General features: G+C 40.8%; 1 pseudogene; it reads left to right on the top strand.

The window, feature by feature from the left end:
• The first annotated feature begins 7,936 nt into the window (after nt 1-7,936).
• Nucleotides 7,937-27,501, top strand: LOC128020661 (sarcosine dehydrogenase, mitochondrial-like; annotated as a pseudogene).
• The last annotated feature ends 162 nt before the right edge of the window (nt 27,502-27,663 follow it).

Genomic DNA, 27,663 nt, shown 5'->3' on the forward strand with positions numbered 1-27,663 from the left:
AAACATCATGAAAGTAGTCCATGTTACTCCAGTGGTTCAACTGTAATTGTAACTATCCCTTTAAGTATCAAATATGATCCATCGGCTTTTGAGGAGCATTTATTTCTTCATCTCTCAATCATCACAGTTTTGCAATTATTTGCATTATTTGCTACAGCTACAGAGCTTTTATCATAAAACTAAGCAATGAAATTAACATCTTACTAAGAAATGGTAATGGTAGGGATAGAGTGCAAACTGATTTTTATATGGATTTTATGTAAGTCTGCTATACTAGATCCTATTTATTTACATTGATTACGAGTTATTAGAATTCAGAATTTTATTTGACTATTTTAGCCTTAATATCAGTAGCTGCATCAAATTGCACCTTTTGCTCAGTTTAGGTCTGTGAATAAAATCAGTGTGTTTTTCCTTCTCATATTAAACTTCATATTATATGGAAGCCCGTTTAATAAAATAAAAAATATAATTGTGACTTTTCATCTCACAGTTTTTTTGCCCTTCATAAAAAAAACCTGAATTGCCAGATATTTATTCTGAATTATGAGGGAGGAAAAAATCTGAGTTTATATCTCACAGTTGACAGGATATCTCAGAATGACAGAATAGTGAGATGTAAACCTGCAATTGTGAGAAAAAAAGTTGCAATTATCTTTTCTTTTTTTCCAGTGGTGAAACAAGCTTCCATAATATTCTCACTATATCAGAAAAGAGACTCAATGCAAACATATGCTTTTTAACAAATATTAATTAAAAAAATATATTTTCCTAAAGACTCAAAAAAGAGCTCCATTTAAAAAAGAATAATTAGGATTTCCTGAGTATTATTTCAATTGTCAGGCTTGACTGGGTTAAAAAAAAAAACATGTCTCGACCTTTTTCATTCTTCTGCTTCTCAGGTTTTTAAGCCCAAAAACTGGTTCTCTGTGAATGGCATCTGTTAGCAGCGTCTCTCTGCTCTGTCATGACTCATGAGAGCTCTAGAAATGCTTCTCGAGGCGTGTGGGACAGAGTGTCTGAGAGATAAAGCAGTGACACGGCATGGAAATCAAGGCGGTCATTACTCAGCGACTGAGGTCTCTGGCTAATGTTAATTAAGTCATCAGGCAGCTAATGAGCCAGAAGTCTTTTAGAGACACCACCAACATCTCCATGGGCACTTGCTACGCTTCTTCTAAGATCCTGTCGCCCATTTGTTTCACTCCCCTTTGATTTGTCTTTCACTTGCCCTTCATTCTTCCTTGGTATTCCTCTGCTTCTGTTCATTATTCCTCTCCTCTCCTGTCCGTTCAGAGCTGGCAAAGATTGATTCACTCTGATGGTACAACTCTTCAGGGTATCGTTCACCATGAACCGATTGGCAGCTATCAGTCACATTGTTTCTGGAGAGGTACTTTGTAGCTTGGTAAATGTTGTGCCGTGTTGCTTTGGGTTGTATACAAGTTTGACTGATTATCTGAAGTAGGATAAAGTAGACTTGCAGTTATGTGCTGTCGGTGATGGGATAATGATTGACACGTGCTCTGTGATTTGATTGGCAGGTATGATGTTAGGGGGAGGATGCGGCAAAGATTTTGCTCACTGGATTATTCACGGGCGTCCTGGAAAAGACATTTATGGTTATGATATCAGGTACATTTTGTGCGAGCAAGTGTTTCTGTGAGTACTACTTTATGTACTTTGTACTTTTTTATGTTTTTTTTTGTTCGACCAGTGGAATATGGGAAATTTAAGCATTTTGAGACGGACGAGGAACCGTTCTGAACAATTCAATGCGTTAGTCAGTTGTTAAACCAATAACTTATTAACATGTAAATCTTTCCCACTGATACACTTAAATATCATAAAATTAATTAGTTCATGATTCAGTCTAGGGCTGCACAATTAATCAAAATAAAGACAAAATCAAGATATGATTTAGTGCGATTATTAAATCATAAGTGTATTTGTAAATCCAGTGTTTTTAGCGTCTTCACAATAAATGCTGCTCCACAAAAAACTCATCTCTGCATCTCGTCCAAAGTTTGAGTCACATAACATGCATTTGTGAACGGAACGTGCAGGGAACATCTTCCCAAACTTGTGATGTAAAGTGCTGAGAGGCCGTTGTCAACAAAAGAGAATCTTTAGAGAAGCCATCCATTTGGTTTTCTGACAGGCCATTAATATTAGTATTGTAATTTTACAGTTCTAATTTAAAATAACAATTATTATTATTATTATTATATTTTGCTGAAATACTCTGTTTTATTTTACAGTGAAATTTAAAATGGTAAATTATTATTTATTTTTAATAATTATTTAAATATAATTTATTTAACAATTAATAACATTAATAATTAAATATAAATTGTTATTAATTAAATACGTATTTATTAACCTGTTAAATGTCACTCACATTTTTGAACATAGACTTGAAAGTGCATGATCCAAACCTAAATTCATGACTGAAACATTTTGTAACATGATATATACAATTTTCATGGTAATGCAATGTTTGATTTTAAAATGGGTTTTAAAGGATGAATTTTAAGATTTTAAGTTTTCAGTTGATAAATAATTTCTGCTGATTTCTAAAATGTGACAGAGAAAAAGGCAACGAAGAAGACTTTATTTGACAAAGGTCAGAACTCCTGTTATGATGTAGGTTTTTGAGGTGCACTTTTGCCATAAATTAATCTATTACGTTTCCTACATAATATTTAACAAAAAAGATTGGTAAAATATATATTTAGGAGTCTTAGACCTATCCAGCGATTATATAGTTTGCAAAGATTAGATTAGGATTTAATTGTAGTATAGCAAAGTAAACATAGTGTGACAGTTAGGTTAAATGTAAAGAATAATAAAATTATTATTAAAATGGTAAACCTAGAGGGCTTTTTTTTTTTTTTTTACAAATCATGTTAAATCAAAATTTTTATGAGAAATTTTTATTATAAAAAATAAAATTGTGCAACCCTTGATCAGACTATAGTGATGTTTTTTCGTCAGCTTCGTCCAAACTGCTGGAAGAATTCAGACATGAAAGAACCATTAACCACAGCAAACATCATGAAGCTCATAGTTTCTGCTAAATACGAAAATCAGTTCTTGATTGCCAGTCCTACTGGTGTCTGAAGTAGTATTTCAAACACCACACACGGGTTTTGTTAATATGGTCAGTTTAGGACCATCATGGCACTGAGCTCAGGACATCATCGGATGTGTGAGCTATTACCAGGTTCAGCCGTTCTCTTAAGTCTCTTTACCCACTTTTGGCTCAAGACGTCTTTGTTTTACTGTCCATTATAATTAAATAAAATTTCCTATAGGTGCATGCATATTAGTTGGGCTGATCTAGGCAAAAAAGCACATATTATTTTATCTAAAGGAGGAAAATTTATCCACTTTAATGAAATCTATTTTTTAATAATATATGTCAAATCAGCATTATATATAGAAATAAATGGTACCATAAAGGCTGCTACTCAAATCAAAGAAAGAAGTTAGTTTTTAAGGATGGTTCAGCTGATTATATATATATATTTATGTATTTATTTACTTGATTTATTTTCCAATATACTTTTTTTCCCACTGTGACCTTATTTATAGACAAAGTACAATCCCACCCTCCCCACTTTAAGGCATAAACAATCTTATAGTCATTACAATAATGCAAAAAAAGTTATAAATACATTTTATAGAATTATTATTTATTTATATTCTCTTGAAAAAATTAATTTAAAAAGGATGCATTACATTGATCAAAAGTGACAGTAAAGACTTTTACATTGTTACAATATATATATATATATATATATATAATTTATTTTTTTAATAAATAAAAAATATTCTCTAAAATATAAAAATCTAAATAACAGCCCCAATTTTCTAAATTATGGTACATTTTAGTGGTAATTGTTAATCTGAATTTAAGGTCATGAAAATAATGGCTCAGTTCAAAATTTTTTAATGGTATTAAATGGTCCTTCATTTTCTACTGATTTTTGTGGTAGAATATGACTAGAACAAATCTGGTATATGGTACTTTTTGCTGTTAGCGCTCTTTTAGCAGTAAACTAAATTAGCTTCGTTAAGAGACTAATCTAGCTAAGTATTAATGGGAAACAAACACGCCTTCCTTATTTTCTCTTTCTCAGTTTCCTTCTTTCTCAAGCGTCTTCCTGTCAGTTTGTAATTGCTCGTATTGAGACTACAAACTTTCCACAAGCCTGTCCCAAGAACAAATGGCGTTAATTACATCAAAACATCATCCCTTTAAGTGTAAATCATGATTTAAGTTGAGAAATTTCACAACATGGCAACTTAGCTTACACTTAGCTAGCCAAAAGTATTATGTGTGAATTTATTAGCAAGTGTTTCGCTGCCAGCATCTGTGGGGCTCGAAAGACTTGTTGCTAAGCTACTGCTAAAAAGATTATATTAAAGTGTTTCCAAAAATACCGCTTTGTTCTGGCTAGGCTCCAGGCGTGAAGCCACACAAGAAGACTTCATCCTTGAGAATAATAGTCTGCTGAAATATAGACAGCTAGCAATAATAACACTGCATTCATTTAGACCACTGAGACTCACAGAGATGACTGTAAACTAGACATTCCTCCAACATATAAGTGCCAGCAAAGGGATGTGAGACCGATATAATTTGGTTAAAAAGATACCTGCCTTATATCTGATCTCTAAAGTTAACATTTCACCCTTCATTCATGTTAATATGTCGAAACGTTGAGCAGCGTTTCGGGTGTTAGAGGAAAGATGGAAATTCTGTTGTCGTTTACTCTCTCATTTCATCAAAACCTGACTTTCTTTTGAAGAACTCAAATGAAGATATTTTGAAGAATGTTCAGGCTGTTCTTTTCCATTTAATGTATATTTTTATTAGGACTGCAAAGTATTTTGCCATTGTTAATGATGAAGGCTATTTTATTAGTAGATACACTAAAAATGTTCACCTATTTCAACTTAAATATTTAAGTTTTTAAGTACAATCAACTTAGTTGTGTTAGTCATTTCAACTTAAATTACATTAAACTGACTTAAAAATCGAGTTGAATCTCGTATACAAAAATATCTTTGAAATACATAATAGAGTATATTATAATATAAAAATATATTTACATTGTTACAAAACTATATGTTTTATGTATTTTAAGATATTTATATAAGTTACAAAACTTATATAACTTATTAGTTGCCATGACTTACTGATCATTACTGATAATTTTTTTTTTTACACTGCATATGTAAATATGTCTGTAAATGTATGCATAAATATATGTGAAATACTGAAATCATGAGCGGCTCTTCAAATTTACAAATATTTGGGTTTGCATTAAAAATTAAAATAAAAAAAATTAAAAATATCCCAAGCGTACTTATTTCCAAACATAGCTGTTCAAGTTTTTTCATATTGCATTATATAACAGAAAAAATAGATATTGCAATATCACTTTTTACAGTATATCATGCAGCTGTAGTTTTTAATCCATGTTTTATAGAAAGATTTAACATCATTTGTGGCGCTCTTTGTCATTTTTGGAGGTTGACCGTCTCCTTTTATATTCCATGAAGAATATATATTATACTCTATGAAGATTTTAACCAACATGAGGGTGAATAAATGATGACAGATTTTCATTTTTGGTGAACTACTCCTTAAATTCACAAGCTTTCTGTTACTGACACCTCATCATATGCTCAGGAAAGCAATCCAGCAAACCTTGACAGCATGAGGATCCTTGTCAGGTTTGTTTTCACCTCTCGAAACTTCTGCTTTCTATTTCTTCTCAGTGTCTATCTATCTCCACCTTAGTGTTTATTTTGACACATACTTCTATAAATTGCTCTGTTAAGTAATGGCATGGACTGCATGTACCTTACTGGCTCATTGGCATGGCAACAGCGGCCGAATTAATTCCTGCAAAATAATATTTTCAGCCTGAGCCTGTTAAAGAATGCTAGCCGTATCATTATCAAAAACAATAAATAACAGCGTTTCATGCTGGATAAGATGACGAGCTGCTGTGTGTGACTCATTGAGAGCTCATCAGCTCGTATTTTACGCCAGAAGAATAATATATGGATTTCAAAACGCCTGGAAATTGCCTAGTAACCAGTGTTTCTCTGGAACCGGGAGACAGAAGGAGAAACCTGGTGCTGTGTGGAGGGTATACCAGCTCTTTCTTTTTGATTTAGAGCTCAAGAATAGCTGGAGAAATCGTGACTGGCTATTTCGATTGGTGAAAACACAAGTGTGAGGGAAGGATAGCACATCCAAAATTGTTTTGTAGCCTAAACTGGCATTTCTGCTCAAAGTCAGGGTTGATTTGGGGTGTACGATAAGGCAAGCATCACTACACTATAACTGTTACCTTCATATGATATACCTTAGTATATCTTAGCCTGAACCGAAATTGTGAAGAAAACAGTCACTCACAACACATTACCAGCTGCCTAGGAAATACTGGGAAAGTGGGCAATGCAAGACAATGAGTTTCTTGAGAAAATGTAAAAAGTCCAGAACAAGCTTTCAAACATGCATTAAAAATATGATTTTTATGACAGTTTGCAAGGCACATACAGTATGATCTGAGTTGGCCAACTGAACTAGTTTCTGATATTTGGACTTAATTGTAGTTTTAATGTCAGTGGGTTTCTAGTTGAGGGAACACGTGTATTTATTTTAGGGAAAAATAAAATCATTTCTGCAATTAATCTTTGCTGTTTAATGTGTTAAAAATAATAAATACAGAGGTGTGATTCATTTTTAATAGATGATAAATAAGATAAAATAAATAAATCTGATAATTTGCCATTTCAGTTATTCTTTAATTTTGAATGGCTCTAATTATACAAATGTTTTCCTTAAACCATTTTATAGAGGTATCAGTTTCGGTGTCGTTGATATTTACGCTTATAGTTCTTTAGTACAGTTTTTTAAATATCAGATATTTTAAATACTCTCTTTATGTTGTTTCCACATTAATTTGTAATCAGTATATTTTATTATATATATTAATGTTGTAGGTGATACAATTTAAATCAATCAACAGCCCTAGTGTTTTTTTATTTGCTAGAAATAATTTTTCATTGCATGTAAAGTGTTCATTACAAAACTTTGTGTCATGGTTGGTAAACCGTGATCTCTGGGTTTTGCACTTTGTGGTGAAGTCTGTGTGTTTCACGTCTACACTGATTAGTTTGTGGGCGTCTCCGTTAATTTCCATCAGCAGCAGCTGTCACTCATTACTCTCTCCCTATATATTGGCTTGTCTCATGTCTTGTGTTTGTGAGAACGTTGTTTCATGTCTGGTAACTGTTCTATGCTTCTGTGTTGTTCTGCGTTGGATGTCCGTGTCTTCCCCCGGAACCTCATCCACTCCTCGCACCTCCACAGGCATCACCACTTACCTTCGGCTCAATTCCCCGCAGTTCCTGTGCCATCCTCTCCTGCTGCCAACTCACCATCACCATCCGAATTACTCACCGTCTCCCCACCATCTTGGATTGTCGTCTTCCCAGCATTGTTTTGTACTCTTGTTTGTTTGTTTGTTTTTTTCATTCAATTGTTTAACTCGCACTTGTTTCCAGCTCCTCCTTCACCCAGTCGTCACAGAACGTTCTCACCAAAATGGAAGCAGCGAGCACCAACTCTTTAACTGACTTTATTCACCACAGCGTCAACCGCATGGATTAGCAGCAGGAGAGCATCTCTAACACCGGACGCGCTATCCAAGCGCTGGTGGCACAGGTGTCCGAGCTCATCCAGCAGATCCATCAGCTCACCTTTCCCACTGCGCCCATCGCACCGCCTGCGCCGCCTGTCCCCCGGGAGACCCCCCAGGATCACTTCCGACCAGAGCTGCGACTTCCTGCGCCAGAAAACTACTCCGGTGAGCCAGTTTTCTGCATAACTTTCCTAAATAAGTGTTCCATGCACTTTGCCTTACAGCCCCGCACCTTTGCCACCGAATCGAAGGTGGCGTTCACACTAACTCTACTGTCCGGTAAGTCTCCGCCTAAAGGCAAATTATACTCTCTTTCTATTCCAGAGAGGGAGGCCATGGAGAAATACATTTCTGATTCCTTAGCATCTGGGTTCATCCGCCCTTCCTCTTTTCCAGTGGGGGCGGGATTCTTTTTTGTGGGTAAGAAGGATGGTTCTCTGCGACCTTTTATTGATTACCGAGAGCTGAACAACTTTACGATAAAGAACACCTATCCATTACCACTCATGTCCTCAGCTTTTGAGAGGTTACAGGGAGCATCCGTATACACAAAATTGGATTTACGTACTGCTTATCATTTGGTCCGCATCAGAAAGGGGGATGAATGGAAAACCGCCTTTAATACCCCTAGAGGGCACTTTGAATACTTAGTGATGCCGTTCGGGCTCTCCAACTCGCCAGGGGTTTTCCAAGCACTCGTTAATGACGTGTTGAGAGATATGGTAGATCAGTCTATATATGTTTACCTGGATGAAATACAGATTTTTTCTTCATCTCTCCAGGAACACGTTCAACACGTCAGACGAGTGCTCCAGAGGTTACTTGAGAATGTTCTTTTTGTCAAGGCGGAGAAATGCGTATTCCATGCACAGTCTGTTCCCTTCCTAGGGTATATCGTCTCGTCCGAGGGAATACGTATGGACCCTGACAAAGTTAAGGCTGTGATAGATTGGCCATCTCCCGATTCCCGTAAGGCCCTACAGCGGTTTCTGGGCCAATTTCTATCTGCGTTTTATTTGCAATTTCAGCCAACTAGCCTCACCTCTGACAGCCTTGACCTCTCCCAGTACTCCGTTCAGGTGGTCTGTCGCAGCTGAGACTGCGTTCACTAACCTCAAATGCTGCTTCGTTTCGGCTCCCATCCTTGTGGCCCCTGAGCCCACACGGCAGTTTGTGGTGGAGGTCGACACATCAGAGGTGGGGGTAGGAGCAGTGTTGTCCCAACGTGCTGTCTCGGACGATAAGGTACATCCTTGCACATTTTTTCCCATCGATTATCTCCTGCTGAACGCTATTATGACATTGGTAACAGAGAGTTGTTGGCCGTCAAATTAGCTTTAGAGGAATGGCGTCACTGGGGGGAAGGCTCAGGGGTACCTTTCATTGTTTGGACCGATCATAAGAATTTAGAGTACATTAGAACTGCCAAAAGACTCAATTCCAGGCAGGCTCTGTGGGCACTTTTTTTCGGTCGCTTTGATTTTACTTTATCATACCGCCCGGGTTCCAAAAATGTCAATCCCGATTCTTTATCACATCTTTTGATCCCTCCGCCCGCCCGGTGACTCCCGAGTGTATTTTACCTGAGAAAGTAGTGGTCTCATAACTCGTATGGGAGGTCGAGTCGAAGGTCAAGACAGCCTTAGAAGGGGTAATGCCTCCGCCCGGTTGTCTGAACTGTTTATTTTTGCCGGAGGAGTTAAGGTCCGATGTCATTCAGTGGGGTCACTGCTCTAATGTTGCTTGTCATCCAGGGATAAGTCGAACTAATGGGTTAGTTAAACAACGATTCTGGTGGCCACGTATGGCTCGTGACATCCGTGATTTTGTTTTGGCTTGCTCAGTTTGCGCCAGTGGTAAGTCATCTAACCGACCTCCTGATGGGCTCCTCCAACCGCTGCCTCTCCCTTCGAGACCCTGGTCCCACATTGCACTAGATTTTGTTACCGCCCTCCCGCCCTCTAATGGCATGACGGTCGTTTTGACCATAGTGGACCGGTTCTCGAAGGCGGCACATTTCATTCCCTTGCCCAAATTACCAACAGCCAAGGAGACAGCGGTCACTGTCCTAGATCACATCTCTCGGCTTCATGGCCTCCCAGTAGATGTGGTTTCTGACAGGGGATCTCAATTTATATCCAAATTTTGGAAAGAGTTTTGTAAATTGCTAGGAGCGTAAGTTAGCTTGTCTTCGGGTTATCATCCCCAAAGTAACGGACCGTCTGAGTGAGTCAACCAAGATTTAGAGAGGACGTTGCGATGTTTGGTCTCCAAGAATCCTTGTTCCTGGAGTCAACAACTCTCTATGGTGGAGTACGCTCACAATTCGTTACCAGTGTCAGCCACGGACCTTTCTCCATTCCAGTGCAGTTTAGGTTACCAGCCAGCAGTTTTTCCCAGTCTGGAATCTGAAGTCTCGGTCCCCTCCGCTCAAGCGTTTGTCGAGAGGTGCCACCGCACCTGGACCAGAGCCCGCGAGACTCTGCTCCGGATGAGGGAGCACACTAAGGCCAAGGGTCACCGGTCAAAGCCTCCTGTTTACGCCGTGGGTCAAAAAGTGTGGCTTTCTACCAATAACTTTCCTCTGTGATCCATATCTAACAAGTTAGCTCCCAAATTTATTGGCCCGTTTACTATCACCAAGATCATTAGTCCGGTGACAGTCCGCCTCAAACTACGTTCAGCGTACAGGAGGATACACCCCGCCTTTCACGAGTCCAAGATTAAACCCGTGTTTTATGCACGTATTAATCTGCCTACTCCGGTTCCCCCGCCGCCGCGTCTCGTAGATGGGGAACCGACTTATTCGGTTAATCGCATTCTGGACTCGAAACGGAGGGGGCGAGGATTCCAGTACCTGGTGGACTAGGAAGGTTACGGTCTGGAGGAGAGGAGTTGGGTACCTGCTAGGGACATAGTGGATCACTCCCTTATTGATGATTACAATAAGCAGGTAGGCCCTTCTGGGAACTCCAGAAGGCGTTCTTAGAGGGGGGGGGGGGGTACTGTCTCTGGGTTTTGCACTTGTCTCTGTGGTGAAGTCTGTGTGTTTCGCGTCTACACTGATTAGTTTGTGGGCGTCTCCGTTAATTGTCATCAGCAGCAGCTGTCACTCATTACTCTCTCCCTATATATTGGCTTGTCTCATGTCTTGTGTTTGTGAGAACGTTGTTTCATGTCTGGTAACTGTTCTATGCTTCTGTGTTGTTCTGCGTTGGATGTCCGTGTCTTCCCCCGGAACCTCATCCACTCCTCGCACCTCCACAGGCATCACCACTTACCTTCGGCTTGATTCCCCGCAGTTCCTGTGCCATCCTCTCCTGCTGCCAACTCACCATCACCATCCGGATTACTCACCGTCTCCCCACCATCTTGGATGTCATCTTCCCAGCATTGTTTTGTACTGCTTGTTTGTTTGGTTTTTTCATTAAATTGTTTAACTCGCACTTGTTTCCACCTCCTCCTTCACCCAGTCGTCACACTTTGCTGTTCATTTTGTATTGATTTGTCTGCTAAACTGGTATTTGCAATTGTTCTTTTATCAGGTTCTGGATTATGATTTCTATGGTGCCTACGATGTTCCCAAGAACACTGATTACAAATAGAGATATACTAGTAGACAAAGAGTACACATTTTACTTTTCTCCACATCATGATGTGGTGGGCATGTGTGTTTGAGAGTCTTTGTAGCCCCCCATGTCCATTTGAAGTTCTTCTCTTATGACTAAAAAGGTTTGTTTTCAGTTTGTGTGTGTGTGTGTGTGTGTACAGGATATGTGCAAACACATCTACTGATGCTACTGGACACATGTGTATAATGACATGGGTAACGTAAACATGGTTTATGAGGACATTTCCTGTGTCCCCATAAAACAAAAGGCTTAAAGGGTTACTCCACCCCAAAATAAAAAAAAGCTTTGTCTTCTGCACTCGGGCTGGGCGATATATAGGATATGATCATGCACATCTAATCAGTAAATCTGGTTCCGTGATTAGCACTAAATCGCCATCACCTGCTTTTAAATGGATGTGTGGAGGATGTGCAGAGTTTATATACGGCTCGCGCTCAATGTATGTGCATATTCTCAAGGTGAGGCGTATTACCTGGCTATTGGAGGTGGAGTGGCGCAGCATAACTGGAGCCACATTCAGGCAGTGCTGTAGGACCACTGCATGATCAGCATACAAGGACCCAAGAGGTTAGCACAAACACACACACACACACACACACACACACACACACACACACACACACACACACACACACAAACACTGTATAAATAAACTGTGTTCAAAACCAAGTGAGCTCCTGAGTCGACTATCTATATCTACTTTGGGCAAAATCCTAATGGCTTGTTGACCAAGCACATTAAAGGTAGGGTAGGTGATTTCGGAGAGGATAGCAATAGCATGCTAGCTTTGAAAGCATAAGATCCCCCTAAAAATACTGATTCACTTTAATTTAAAAATTATTTTACTTAATGTTTGTGGAATCTGTATATTAGCCTAACGTATCGTAATAGCTTAGCAACATGCTATCATTCAGCATTAAAAAGTTCAGATAAAATGGTTCAGTTTGATTAACAATAGGCTGTTTTACCTATCAAGTTCTTTGTATTTGAATGTTTATTCAAGTTTCACATTGTTAGCTTAGCAAAATGCTAACATCAGACTCTTTCAAAATAAATAGTTTGTGTTGCTGCCCTTATAGATTTTTCTATAGTCACTGATGAGATTCTGTTTCAGTTAGGGTGTTCACTTAGTAGACAGCTGCGTGTGCAGACAGTTGACCGCAATGAACAGAATCAGCAAACAGCTGCACATTAAATCTATAACGTGAAAACATGTAAGTCTCTAAAGTCTCTCGTGGACATGGAAACAGAACTGAGTGCACAGAGAAGCAACGGTGTTGTTTTTGGATCAGGAGTGACTATTTTTTATATATACTTTTTTACACTTTTGTTGTGCACTGCCTCACCTCCACCATGTTGCAGTCTAAGGCTTATCATGATAAATTCACCTGTTTTCACCTGAAACCATTCCACACGCAGTGTCTCTCTCTCCATTGCCCTGTAAACAGCAGAAAACAAGAAGAAAAAATAAAATCCAGTCATTCATTAAGTGCCTTAGAGGTATAATTAGGAAAGAGATGAAGAGATGCAGAACAGTGGAATTAATTAATATATTCTGAGGGAGAAATTAAATGAATAGTGTAACTGTCACATACTGTCATCCTTGTTTTTGCTTTTCAATCTGTTCTTGTATGATAAAGAGATTGTTTCATGTTTTAGTTTTATTTTATTTTTGTTCTTTAAAGTCCAGTTTTAAAGTTAAAAAGTTTCACTGCATCACACTTCATTTGGTAAATTTTTCATAATTTAGGTGAATTATTTTATTTATTTATTTTGCATTAGAATCTAAAAGAATCTATATTTGAACGCTTGCTTGTAGATGCTGCAGCTTTAGCCTGAGCAAAATCCCTGTCTGTCTATTACAGTAACTCTTTACAGTTTCCTGATGCTCTTAAAAGCATAAAACGTCCCTAGGTTACGTATGTAACCCTAGTTCCTCGAGGGAACGAGACGCTGCGTCGTAGCGCTTTTGGGGAACGCCTTTGGCAAGAACAACTCTGAATATCGTGTGCAATCAGTTCAATGGAAGAGCGTGACGTCACGGACGGGGTGACGTAGCGACCAGGAAGCTATAAAGGCACGTGCCACGCAGCTGGCCTCAGCTTCGAGTAGGGAAGCAAGCGCAGGCAGGGGTGCCGGGAGTATGGCTCGGCGACACAGCGTCTCGTTCCCTCGAGGAACTAGGGTTACATACGTAACCTAGGGACGTTCCTCTTCGGGAACTCGAGCTGCGTCGTAGCGCTTTTGGGGAACGATGTGCCAACGCTGCCAGACTACCAAGGCCCTGCCTAGTGTGTATCCGAAGAGCACAGCTTAGGACGAGAGGACAGAAGAGCCAGGAGCGGCTCGCATATCGAGATTGTAAAATCTGCTAAAAAGGCCTTAGAGGCAGCCATACTCCGCGTAGAGTGAGCCTTGGCTCCCAAAGGAAGGGGAAGACCAGAGGACTCATAGGAGACGTTGATAGCCTCGACTATCCAACGACTAAGGGTCTGCTTAGAGGCAGGAGAACCCTTTTTAGGAGGACCATAGCATACAAGCAATTGGTCAGACTTTCTCCACAGGGCAGCTCTGTGGATGTATGCGTCCAGTGCTCGCACTGGACACATACAATTTAGCTTCACCTGGGCTGGCTCCCGAAAGGGAGGAGGACAGAAGGCCTGCAGTACGACAGGTTGTGGTGTGACAGAGGGAACTTTAGGAATGTAACCCGCTCGAGGGTATAAAAATGCTTTGGCCATACCAGGGGCAAAGTCTAGATAGTTAGGGGCCACCGAGAGGGCCTGAAGATCTCCAACTCTCTTTAGAGAGGTAATAGCCAGTAATAGGGCAGTCTTAAGTGTCAGATGTCTGTCTGAGATTTCTTGAATTGGCTCGAATGGAGCTTTGCAGAGAGCCTCTAACACCACAACCAAATCCCATGGGGGAATACGGGACCGTACTGGAGGTCTCAGCCTCAGTGCACCTCGGAGGAAACGTGTAACTAGGGGGTGTCTACCCAGTGACTGATCATTGAAAGGGACGTGGTAAGCAGCTATGGCCGCCACGTACACCTTTAAGGTGGAGTGGGTTAACCCCGCAGAGAGCCTAGCTTGTAAAAACTCCAAAACTGTACCAACTGGGCAGTTAACAGGGTCAAGGTGGCGATCTCTGCACCATGAAGTGAAGAGTTTCCACTTCAGGGCGTACAGTTTCCTCGTGGAGGGAGCTCTGGATTGGAGTAGGGTCTCAACAACCTCGGTTGAGAGACCAGCTGCTAACAGATGTGCCCCCTCAGGGGCCACACCCACAGCTTCCACAACTCCGGGCGAGGGTGAATTATTTTGCCCTGCGCCTGAGAGAGTAGATCTGTCCTGATCGGAATCTGCCATGGAGAGCCGTCGAGGAGAGAAATCAGATCTGCGAACCATACTCGGCCCGGCCAGAACGGGGCTACTAACAACAGACGGACCCCGTCCCGGCGTACTCTCGCCAGAACTCCCGGGAGCAGAGCGATAGGGGGAAAAGCGTACAGACGAAGCCTCGGCCAAGTCTGTGCCATGGCATCTAGTCCCAGTGGAGCTGGGTGAACTAGAGAGAACCAGAGGGGACATTGCGATGTCTCTCGAGTCGCGAAGAGGTCCACCTGAGCTTTGCCAAATATTCGCCATATCTGCTTCACCACCTCGGGATGAAGCATCCATTCCCCGGGCCTCGGCCCCTGTCTCGACAGCATGTCTGCTCCCACATTCAATCGCCCAGGAATATACACTGCTCTTAGCGAGAGGAGTTTGCCCTGGGACCACAGGAGGATCTGGTGCACCAGCTTGTACAAGGGGCGTGAACGCAGACCCCCCTGGTGATTGATATAAGAGACTACCGCTGTGTTGTCGGTGCGCACTAACACATGACAGCCTCTCAGGTCTGGGAGGAAATATTTTAAAGCTCGATATACTGCTAGCATTTCTAGACAATTGATGTGCCATGTCAGATGGCGACCGCTCCACAGACCGCGGGCAGGGTGGCCACTCATGACCGCACCCCAACCGGTGAGGGACGCATCTGTCGCTAGCGTTACACGGCGACCAAGAGCTCCCAACACCGGGCCCTGATACAAGAACCAAGGTTTCTTCCATATGTCTAAGGCACGAAGGCATCGCCGCGTGACCTGAATAGTTCGGAAAGGATTTCCCCTCGGGGAAAACCCCTTGGTCTTGAGCCACCACTGAAGGGGCCTCATGTGCAGGAGACCAAAAGGTATCACGTTGGACGCAGCTGCCATGAGCCCTAACAGTCTCTGAAACTGCTTCACAGTGAGTGACTGGCCTTCTCTGACTCTCTTGACTGATGTGAGGATCGACTCGATCCGAGCAGGAGACATACGTGCCTGCATCGTGGTCGAATCCCATACTACGCCTAGATAGGTGGTTCTCTGAACTGGAGAAAGTACACTCTTCTTGGCATTCAGTCTCAAACCCAGCTCCCCCATATGGGCGAGAACGACACCTCGATGTCGAACCGCCATCTGCTCTGATTGAGCTAAAATCAACCAATCGTCGATATAATTTAGAATGCGGATGCCCTGCATACGGAGGGGTACCAGAGCCGCATCTACACATTTTGTGAACGTGCGGGGTGAGAGTGCAAGGCCGAAGGGAAGTACTCGATATTGATAAGCTTTGCCCCCGAAAGCGAACCTCAGAAACTTCCTGTGTTGTGGAAGGATGGATATGTGGAAGTATGCATCTTTGAGATCTATTGTGACAAACCAGTCCTCGGATCTGATTTGAGCTACAACCTGTTTGACAGTAAGCATCTTGAACTTCAGTGACATAACTGAGAGGTTTAACTGACGTAGGTCTAAGATCGGACGCAACCCCCCATCCTTCTTTGGAACTATGAAATACCGGCTGTAAAACCCGGATTCCCTGTCTAGAGGAGGGACCACCTCGATGGCCTCCTTCCTTAATAGGGTATTCACTTCTTGTTCCATAACCAGAGCCTGCTGGGGGCCGACGACTGTCGGTGTAACCCCATTGAATCTCGGCGGTGGACGGCCGAATTGAATAGCATAGCCTCTTTCTACTGTGTGCAGGACCCATTGAGATACATTTGGCAGAAGTTTCCATGCTGCTCGAAAATGTACTAAGGGAATCAGTCTCTCGAGACTGATCTCTGGTGTAAGAGGCCCCCGAAGGGGAGACGAGCTTCCCAGCTCCGCTACGCTCACGGGCGGAAATAACTGGGAGGGATGCTCGCGGGAGACCGCTGCGCCCTGAAGCACCGGCAGGGTTGGCAGACCGGCCTCCAGAGGGTACCGGGGAGAGGCGGGCACCGTATAACGAGGTGGATACCACTCTGACCCCGTAGGGGCTACCCTCGAGGTCACTGAGATACTGGCGTCAGGACCTCTTTGTCGAGGACTTCCTAGCTTCGATAACTGTACGAAGATCAGATTTTAATCTAGGAGCCCCCGACTCAGAGCATCGCTTAGACCCTCGGTCCCGGCGTGGGGGAGCACGAGTGGCGACGCTCTGCTTTTGAGCCTCACGGTATGAGGAGCCTGCTAGTGGCGTGAGTATCTCCCGTCCAGATAACCCACAAGAGCGACGAGGGAGGAAACTCTGGAACGCCGCCGCCTGTTTACGGGCCTCCTGGAACCTGTCGACGACAGTATTGACTGTGTCGCCGAACAGGCCCGAGGCTTGGAGCGGGGCGTCCAGGAGGCAGAACCTGTCACGATCTTTTATTTGGGACAGGTTCAGCCATAAATGCCTCTCCGCGGCCACCAAGGCTGCCATAGACCGCCCAATCGCGCGAGCGGTCTCTTTGGTGGCGCGGAGGGAGAGATCAGCGGTCCGTCTAAGTTCTGCAATATCGTCGGACTTGATCCCCTCTCCCTCGTCTACATCTCTCAGCAGGTCGGCCTGATATGCTTGAAGGACGGCCATGGTGTGAAGGCACGCCCCTGCCTGACCTGCTGCCACATAGCCCTTGCCCACTAACGCTGATGTTGTTCTTAATGCTTTTGTAGGCAAGGCCGGAGCCTTCAGAGACGATGCCGAACCGGGTGACAGATAGCCCGCAAGCGTCTGTTCGACCCGTGGCATCGCTCTGTAACCGCGCTCATCGAGCCCTGTCACGTTTCCATAATATTGTGAGTCAGGGCCGAAGAGACGGGTGGAATATGGGTGTTTCCACGACCTCGCTATTTCATCATGGAGGTTGGGAAAAAAGGGAAGGCTCCGGGCTGGAGGTGGTTGTCTGGGCCTGAGATACCGCTCATCGAGTTTACTTCTCTGCGGTTCATGTTTTTTCTGTGGGGGCCAGTCTATTTTTAACTTCTCGACTGCGCGAGTAACCACCTCCAGCAGCTCCTCATACTGGGGCGAAAGGGGTGGCGAATCCCTACCAACTGTCTCCACATCCACCTCATCAGACGAAGAGAGGTGGAGTGTCGACCCCTCGCCCTGGGGGGAAGAAACCGACGAGCGTGCTTCCGATCCCAGGGTTTGGGCGCCTGATCTAGCAGATGAGGAAGGAGATAAGGACTGGCCCGTCTCCATTCCCTCTGCCAGATCCACCTGCGAACCCCACGAGTGCAGCAGCCGCTCTGCCTCAGCAGAAGCGGGGCCAGAGCCGCGGGGAACGCTGGCGAAGGCTCCCTCCTCGAAGAGAGCCCTCCGGGATCGAAGCGTCCGCATTGGCAATCGTTCACAATGCGGACAGTCAGCTCCCTCGAGAGCTGACTCAGCGTGCTTCGACCCCAGGCAAACCACGCATAAATCATGTGTGTCTCCAGCCGTGATGTAGCGCTGGCATGGAGGAACACACAGTTTATAGCGCGATTTGGTTTCGCCCTTCAAATGTCTAGTCTTTGCTTTGGACTTAGGCATTTTAGTCTACTGACTGGACAGACAACAGTAAATAAGACTTACAAGACAGACTTATGAACATGCACACACAGAGCGCTTGCTGAAAGACGCGAAGCTGAGGCCAGCTGCGTGGCACGTGCCTTTATAGCTTCCTGGTCGCTACGTCACCCCGTCCGTGACGTCACGCTCTTCCATTGAACTGATTGCACACGATATTCAGAGTTGTTCTTGCCAAAGGCGTTCCCCAAAAGCGCTACGACGCAGCTCGAGTTCCCGAAGAGGAACTGAATGTTTTCTGTTTTTATCCCTGTGTGCTGACTGTTATGTAGATATTTTCCCAGAACGAGTGTTTTTTGCAGCTTTGTATCACTGTAAGGTGTTTTTTGACCCAGAGTTCTGAAAGGGTTTTGTTTCAAACATTCGAGGGAAATTACATTTTTATTATATGAGCCCTTATATGAGCCCTTTAAAACACTTGTGCTTCGCTCATCACGACAGTGTGTCTTTCGTCTGTGTCCTTCTTTTTCTCTTATGTCCAGATGTAAGCTAGATGAAAGCATGAGCAGCTTTGTGAAATCTCCCTCTTCATCCTTATCTCCTGCACTGTACTCTTCATGGTTCAGGAGAGGGCCATGGCTCCTGTTTCTAATGAACGCTACTATCAGCTCCATGGCTTCTCAGTCTGATCTCCTGTTCATCATTCCAGACGTTCACTCTCAAGAGAATCCTTTAAAATCCAGTGAGAATCAGCTGATCTCTTTGTTAACTTACCTTAAATGTTGTCATGTCATCATAGAGGAATATTCTGGGTTTAGTGCATGGTCATGAATGGTGAGAAAGTCAATGGGGCTAGTTTTTTTTAAGTATTTAAAAGCAGAAATATGAAGCTGATAATTTTACAAAAGCACTTACTCTTAAAACTGTTTTTGTTATTTTTCTTATTTTTGTAAGTGGTTTGTCATTGAATTTTTTTTTAGCTTTGATTATTAAAATGATGAAAAATTATGAAATGTGAAATTATAAACTGTGAAAAATTGCTTGCTTCGAAGATAAATTTCTTTTTATATTTCCCGTTTTCAAGGTTATATATATATATATATATATATATATATATGGGTCAAAGGCAAGATGTCCCATTTTGGCATTAATTGAAATTTTCAAAAGTGATTTTACATACACAGAAATCATGTAGGTACAGCTGATGAAATGCAGGACGTGAAGAAGTGATGATGTCCCGTCTGACTTGTCCTTGTTAGTGTGATTTTATGACTGGCCTTATCCTCATGAGAGGCATTCTCTATATTCTTGCTAGAATTATAACATTATGTTCAAAACTATGCTTTCCTCCCTCAAAATGTGATTTAGTGAAGTATGACCCGTTCCAGACTCAACATTTCACACAAAGGATGTTGATTCAGGAACTTGATCTCCTAGCATAAATCAGGATGTTTGTGATATTTAGATGTTAGTTAGGGGTGACGGTAGACCCTCCAGCTCATTAGATGCAGTGTATGTTGTTAAAGATGTCATGAGGGACACAGTGTGTGCATATTGAAATGATCCCGCTGTCATAACAGAGTGAGATTTATGCAGGGTTAGCAGAGCAAGCGAAAGTGTGCTTATGTTGAGTCCTAAAGTGTGAACAAATGCTCTGCCGTCATTGAGTGCTTCCAAAGCTGCGTTTGCTGTAACGTACTGAAGCTACTTGACTGAAAGGTGATGATTTGCAATGAACTCATGAGATGGAGTAAGCAGACAAATGTCAAATCAGACAAAGCAGCTAGATTTTGTTGTTCCCTATAAAATTTTACTCAACTGTTCACACAAAAATTCAAATGAATGTGATTATTTATTCAGCCTTATGTCTGTCTGTCTACTCTGGAACACTCTGGAAGCAGTTAATTAGAGCAGAATGTCCAAGCTGTTACATTTTCCAAACGGTGGACTTTTATTTTAGTTTGTTCCTCATGCAAAACCACTTTTTGAAAAAATGCCTTCAGAGCATGTAGAATATAGCGCACAAGCCACGGTCGCCGTGATTTTGCCAAGTAAGACATGTTCCTGGATCAACATCATTGTCCAAAAATATAAACTTAATCCAATCCCTGCCCCTAATCCTAACCCTACCCATAATTAATTCCTAAAGTCAGTGGGAAATGATGGCTGATTAACAAGAGTGTAGAAGCACCTGACCCTGATTTTAAGCCTAAAACAGATATTTCTTGAAAAGTTAAATCTCAATTCTGATTGGTTGATTGGAATGTTGTTCCAGGATCGACAAGGATGTTGATCCAGGAGCATGTTGTACTTGGTGAAATCATGCTCACCCACAAGCCACATGGATTGCATTTATTGTTGTAAATTTTTGGTCCCCATCCACTTGTATATGTACTGCACTATGCTTTGACTTCCTTTTCCTATTTGGCGCCTAAGCTCTGGAATAACCTACCTAACATTGTTCAGGAGGCAGACACACTCTTGCAGTTTAAATCTAGATTAAAGACCCATCTCTTTAACGTGGCTTACACATAACATACTAATATGCTTCTAATATCCAAATCCGTTTTTTAGGATTTTTAGGCTGCATTAATTAGGCAAACCGGAACCGGAAACACTTCCCATAACACCTGATGTACTTGCTACATCATTAGAAGAATGGCATCTACGCTAATATTAGTATGTTTCTCTCTTGTTCCGAGGTCACCGTAGCCACCAGATCCAGTCTGTGTCCAGATCAGAGGGTCACTGCAGTCACCCGGATCCAGTACGTATCCAGACCAGAAGGTGGATCAGCACCTAGAAAGGACCTCTACTGCCCTGAAAGACAGCGGAGACCAGGACAACTAGAGCCCCAGATACAGATCCCCTGTAAAGACCTTGTCTCAGAGGAGCACCAGGACAAGACCACAGGAAACAGATGATTCTTCTGCACAATCTGACTTTGCTGCAGCCTGGAATTGAACTACTGGTTTCGTCTGGTCAGAGGAGAACTGACCCCCAACTGAGCCTGGTTTCTCCCAAGGTTTTTTTCTCCATTCTGTTGCCTCTGGCTTGCTTATTTGGGGTCACTTCATCTACAGCGAAATCGTTGACTTGATTCCAAATAAATGCAAAGACACTATTTAACTGACCAGAGATGACATAACTGAATTCAATGATGAACTGCCTTTAACTATCATGTTGCATTATTGACGCACTGTTTTCCTAATGAATGTTGTTCAGTGCTTTGACGCAATGTATTTTGTTTAAAGTGTTATATAAATAATGGTGACTTGACTTGACTTATGTAATATTACAGTATAAGTTTTGTTTTACAAAGGTGTATTTTCAGCATCATCAAGCCAATCTTCAGTGTCACATGATCCTTCAGAAATCATTATAATATGATGTTTGCTCAAGAAGCATTTTTGGTAATTATTAGTTATAACTATTAAGTATTACTACCATGTTTATTTTTGAAAACTGCAATACATTTACTTTCTAGGATTATTTTGATGATTGGAAAGTTCTAAAGAATGATTTGATTCGAAATAGAAACTTTCTGAAGCATTATAAATGTCTCTACTATCACTTTTAATCAATTTAATGCACGTCGTAGACACTCAGACGAAAGGAGTAAGCCTGTGATATTCTGCATTACTTTCTTTATTCTAATGTAACCTCATAAACAAATGTTTTTCTTTCAAGAGACTTTAGTGAATGTTATGCACGTCATGATTTGCAGAGTGTTTTGGTTGAGCGCCTCGCTCTATTTCTGGTCATTTGTGCTCTGTGGTGAAAAGTGATTTCATTAAGATTATATCTGATCCTTGCCTAACTGACACCGCTAAAGGAGAGGCAGAGCGCATAATTAGATCCACACACACACACACACACACACACACATACACTGTATAATTAGAGTGGTTGTTGGCCTCTGTGCTTAAGTGAACAGTGATGTTTGAGTGGGTGGAGGGGAGGAGTCTTCCCTGAATCATGTCAAAGCCATCCACACACACACACACACAAACACACACACACATGCATCTGTACACATACAAATTATGTGCTTCTTCGAAAACATGGCATTCCACCTCCATCATTTCCATCACATCTCTCTCCTGACTCTATTCCTCCTCCATCACCTCTTCGAACCCTTTCTTCCTCTCCTCACTCTGCCCACACAGATGTTGTTTTCCTCTCTGTGGCTGTTGCTGCAGGATAACCGTACTGTGTGCGATACATGTTGCATGAAGCCGAACACACACTCTTGTTCTTGAGCTAACATCCGTCAGGCCTCCTTCTGCCTTTGTCAATAGACATACTAATGCAATGGCAATGGGCCAAAGCTGTTCCTGTCACCCCAAATGATGCAGCTAGAACAAGTTTATCACACACACACACATACACACACACACACAATCCCAGTGAAAGCACAGGTCAGATGAGGGCTGCAGGTGCAAAATAGAAAGATCTTATGGAGAGGAAGAGGGATGGAGAGAGAAGGCAAGAGAGAGAGACTGATGGCAGACCTGATGAAAGGGAGAGAGTTTAATGGTGACACGGGGGCATTTCCTGCATTCCATAAAGAATATATAATAATAACCAAGGCTTTTATGTTAATTTGCTGCTTAAAATGTGCTTTTCTTTACAGTAATGTCAGTTAGTTTGATTTTATATATATATATATATATATATATATATATATATATATATATATATATATATATATGTATATATGAATGATGCAATGACATTTTATATATTAAATGTGGCTGATGTGCAGCAACATATCAGGGCGCAGTATTTATTACAATTTAAAAATGATCAATGTTTGTTTTTAAGTTAAATGTTACTTTAGAATACTATTTTAAAGTAAAGTTCTATAATTTTAAACCTAACAAACCTCGTTTGTGAAACGGTTTGCTTAAAGTATGATTTTCTTCAAACTAAATGCCACGTGATTTGATATATTTTTTATGTATTAATGCACTTTCATTTTGAATTAAGTGTCCAAATACTTTTCGCACCAGTTTGTTTTGATTTTAAATATTAATTATCTGTGTATTTATTTAAATGTATCTTATTTATTTTTATTCTGAAATTAATTAATTAAATGTTACTTTATAATATTATTTTACATTAATTTAAAGTTTGCCACTTGATATGATACATTTTTATATATTATTACAATATTAGTATGAATTAAGTGTCCAAATACTTTTTGGAGCCACTTGTATTTATTATAATTTCACTAATTATTATTATCATGATTTTATGAATACTATTTAAATACAATTTAAAAATATTATTTTTTATTTATAACATGAATACTATTTAAATACATAAATACAATTTTAAATGCAAATTTTTTATTAATTTAATTTAGTTTAATGTGATTTAAATTAGAAAAGTGAGAAGTTCACTAACTTTTAAAACTCATAAAGCTGATTCTGATTAATGAGGTCTTGACTTTGTTGTCATGGTTCTATGCAGACTGTTAAAAGCGAGTTTTCAGTGAACTGACAGTAAATTGTGTGATTTGTGTGTTGACAGTCGTGAGCTGCTGCAGGAAGTGCTGGACTCTGACCTCAGCGACGATACGTTTCCCTCCTTCACACACAAGATCATGAACGCCGCTGGACACAAGGTAACACGCTCTCTTCCTCCCTGTCCTCCATCTTCGTGCAGTTCCAGCTCTGTCTGACACTCTCAGACACTTTTGTTCATGCTCTAATTAGTGGCACCTGCTTCGGCAAAGCATCACTATTATTATTCATCAACTTTTGTTATTTTTTCACCCTGCACCATGTGTCATAGACATGAAAGATGTGCCTCTTATGCTTATTATTGAGGAGATGTGTGTTAATTTATGCATTTTGTGGCATTGCATTATAAGTGTTACTATAATGTACATTTTTACCAAAACACTGTATTGACCAATCAGCACCCAGAAAAGGAGGATTGTATTTTACACTTTCTGTGCGTGTGTGTGTGTGTGTGTGTTTATGCATGTCAGACAGATTCTTTTGACTAACATAGACACACAGCTCTATTGGCTGATGGCTTGTGTCATCCTTTTTAAACTCTGCTCACTCTCTTTTTCTCTCACACCTCAGAAGGTGGTCATTTATAATAACAGTGTATATCAAGAAAAGCAAAGCCAAAAAAAAAAAAAACTTTGCAGTTTATGCATTTAAGAAAATCAAGCACCACTGATACTTAAGCATACATTAGACATTATATTACAGTAGATTCTTTTTTTTTTTTAGATGCTTCATTACCAAAGACTTCCACCTGACTGGTCTTGAATTTAAATAACATAATGATAACCTAATCGAGGAATATAGACATTGAGCTTGAGGTCAGTCAGCACATGGGAGTGAGCGAGAATGATTCATTCATTTAAAAGATTTGTTTAAAAAGCACCGATATGATGGATATTGTAAATCATTATACAGTGCATGAATTTTTCAATGATGTCATAATCACAGATGAATATAAAAAATATATGATTATTTTCTAGAGCACTAATTGGTAAACATTATACTGTATTTTACATTTGCGTATTTATGTGCATTTTTATTTAAGTAAGACATACAGTTTCTGCCAATCTCATGCTAATCTTGAGTACCTATAGAGTAGTATCACATCCTGCATATCTACAAACAGTCTTTAGTTTTATTATATTTTCAAGGAATTCCACCCTTCATGACAACCTTCATACAGGGACATACTCCACAGAAAACTTTCAGAAACTTGTACGAACCCTGAAGGATTGTATTTGCCACAGAAATACTCCTTTTTGAAGCTTTGGTCAGGTTTATCAAAAGAAATATGTGTTTCTGTGGCTCAGTGGTAGAGCATTGCGTTAGCAGCGCAAAGGGTTGTGGGTTTGATTCCCAGGGGGACACACATTAGGTAACAAAATGTTAGCCTAAATGCACTGTAAGTTGCTTAAGTGTGTGCTAAATGCATAAATGTAAATAGCAATAGACACCCCCTTTAACTGATCGATTTTATTATCAAATTGGAAATACTTGAGTCTGTTTTGCGACATGCATTTATACATACATATATACATAATTTAATTTTTTTAAATGATTTTTGAGTGTCACATTCAACCCTTTCTGTGTTATCATTAAAAGTTAATGTACTGTTCATAATTGTACGATCGATTACAATCGATTTTACAATCTAAAATAACTGTTTCCTATTGTAATATATTGTAATGTAATTTATTTCTGTGATGAAAGCAGAATTTTCAGCATCATCTCACATGATCATTCAGAAATCATTTTAATATGCTGATTTGATGCTCAATAAACATTCTTATTCTTATTATCAACAGTTGTGATGCTTCAGGATCCTTTAATCAACAGAAAGTTCAAAAGCATTTATTTAAATTATAATTCATTTGAAACATTCCAAATTAGCTTTTTCCAACACTTTTGAACAATTTAATGCATTCTTGCAGATTAAAATTATTAACTTAAAAACAAATGTGCTTTGAATGCATTTTTGGTGACATGTAGAAATGGGGAAATCTGAAATCTGGGATCATATACTCATGCATCATCCTGCTACTGTTTGCTTTAAACTAAACTCTTGAGTATCTTTCAAACTTGTTATACCCTGACCCTTACAAACAGCAGAAACAGTGGCTCTTCCTGAAAGAGCTGCTGGTGACACTAACTTCCTTCCTGCAGAAGCCGATAAAGACCTGTGCACTCTGACTCCCAGATACTGAATAAAACCAACCAGTCGGATTGGAACCGGCGAATTTTGCCAGCTTTTGGTTGAATATGCTTCAAGCGGTCTGTTAACGCATTTCTGCACATGGGCTATCTGAGGCTAAGACCCCAGTGGATTGCGGGTAACAGGGTCTCAAGCTGTTGAAACAACTGTCTTGAATTAGACGACAGCTATTGACGGCCAGAAACGCTTGACATGCTCACTGTATCTCCCTCCGGGTTACAGTGGAGAGCGCAGTGCTTGTTTCTGGCTGATAATGGTGTCCTTCACACGATCTTAGCCCCTCAAGCCTGGCACAATGAGCCGCTTCTCTCTGCTCACTGCAAACACACAGTAATGCACACACTCGGCTGAGTCTGGTCTGGAGAACGGCCAGGCTATTATCTAAGTGACTGCTGTGTCTCTGCTGTTTAGGGCTGTTGGTTCTTCTCTTCGCCGGCTGCTGTATCTTTATCCTGGTTGAGTGTTAATGTGTGTTCGGTAAGAGTTCAGCTCAGTTTAATGAACAGTTGAGCTTTAGGTTAATGGAGGCTGGACAGATGGACGCCAGGATGAGCCTCTACTGAAACTGTTTCAAAACAGTGTTTTCTGGCTCTCTTTATGGACAATACTTCATCATGTAACTTTTGTACCTGAATAATTATTAACAATAAAGCCATTTTAAGATTTGCAACATGTACAAGACAATCTTGTGAGAAATTAGATTTGTAAGAAATTTCTTTTTATTCCTCATGGTCAAATTAAATTGATCAAAAGTGACAGGAAAGGCATTTACGTTAACAAATGATTTCAAAGAAATTAGCATATCAGAATGATTTCTGAAGGATCATGTGACACCGAAGACTCGAGGAATGATGCTGAAAATACAGCTTTGATCACAGAAATAAATTCAAGTTTAAAACATATTGAAATAGAAAACAGTTTTTGTAAATTGTAATAATATTTCATAGTAATCCAGTTTTTGCTGTATTTTTGATCACATAAATTCAGCCTTGGTGACCAGAAGACTTTTTTATTTATATTTTTTAATAACCGTTCCCAAACTTTTGCATGGTAGTGTCTATTTAATTAGAAAAAAAATTATGGAAACTGTTTATTCAGATGTCCAGGGGTTTTTCCGAGAAAGTAAAAAATGTAATTTTAGTATTCTTGAATGATTTATCATACTAGCATACTGTTTTAGACTATGTTCTACTTGTGTTCTCTTTAGTCTCCTCTGTCTTGGTTTTAACCTCTATCCCCCTTAAGGGATTTTAGGGGGCAAGCGCTGAACTATTCCAGAGAGCTGAAACAAACTACAGTACACTCATGTACACGCACTCTGCATTTAACAAAAAAAAAGTCATTTTTTCTTTCCTTTATTTTGTGTGTTTATAGGTGAGGGTCATGCGGTTGTCGTTCGTGGGTGAGATGGGCTGGGAGCTTCACACCCCTAAAGAGTCCTGTCTGCACATCTAACAGACCGTCATGGCCGCAGGGGCCAAGTATGGCGACTGTAATGCCAGCTACAGGGCCATTGATTCCTTGAGCATTGAGAAAGGTGATGGTTAATGCTATTATTATTACCATCATTGTAATTCACTGTCACTATAAATATTATTTTGACTTGGGTCAGTAAGAAACCATCCAAAACATCCAAGTTAACACACAAACACTCTGCAGTGCCTTGGCAATCACCTTAGCTTGTGCTACATTTTGCATAGGATCCCCAAC

This window comes from Carassius gibelio, chromosome A10 (genome assembly GCF_023724105.1).
Source record: "Carassius gibelio isolate Cgi1373 ecotype wild population from Czech Republic chromosome A10, carGib1.2-hapl.c, whole genome shotgun sequence".
Taxonomy (NCBI): Eukaryota; Metazoa; Chordata; class Actinopteri; order Cypriniformes; family Cyprinidae; genus Carassius; species Carassius gibelio.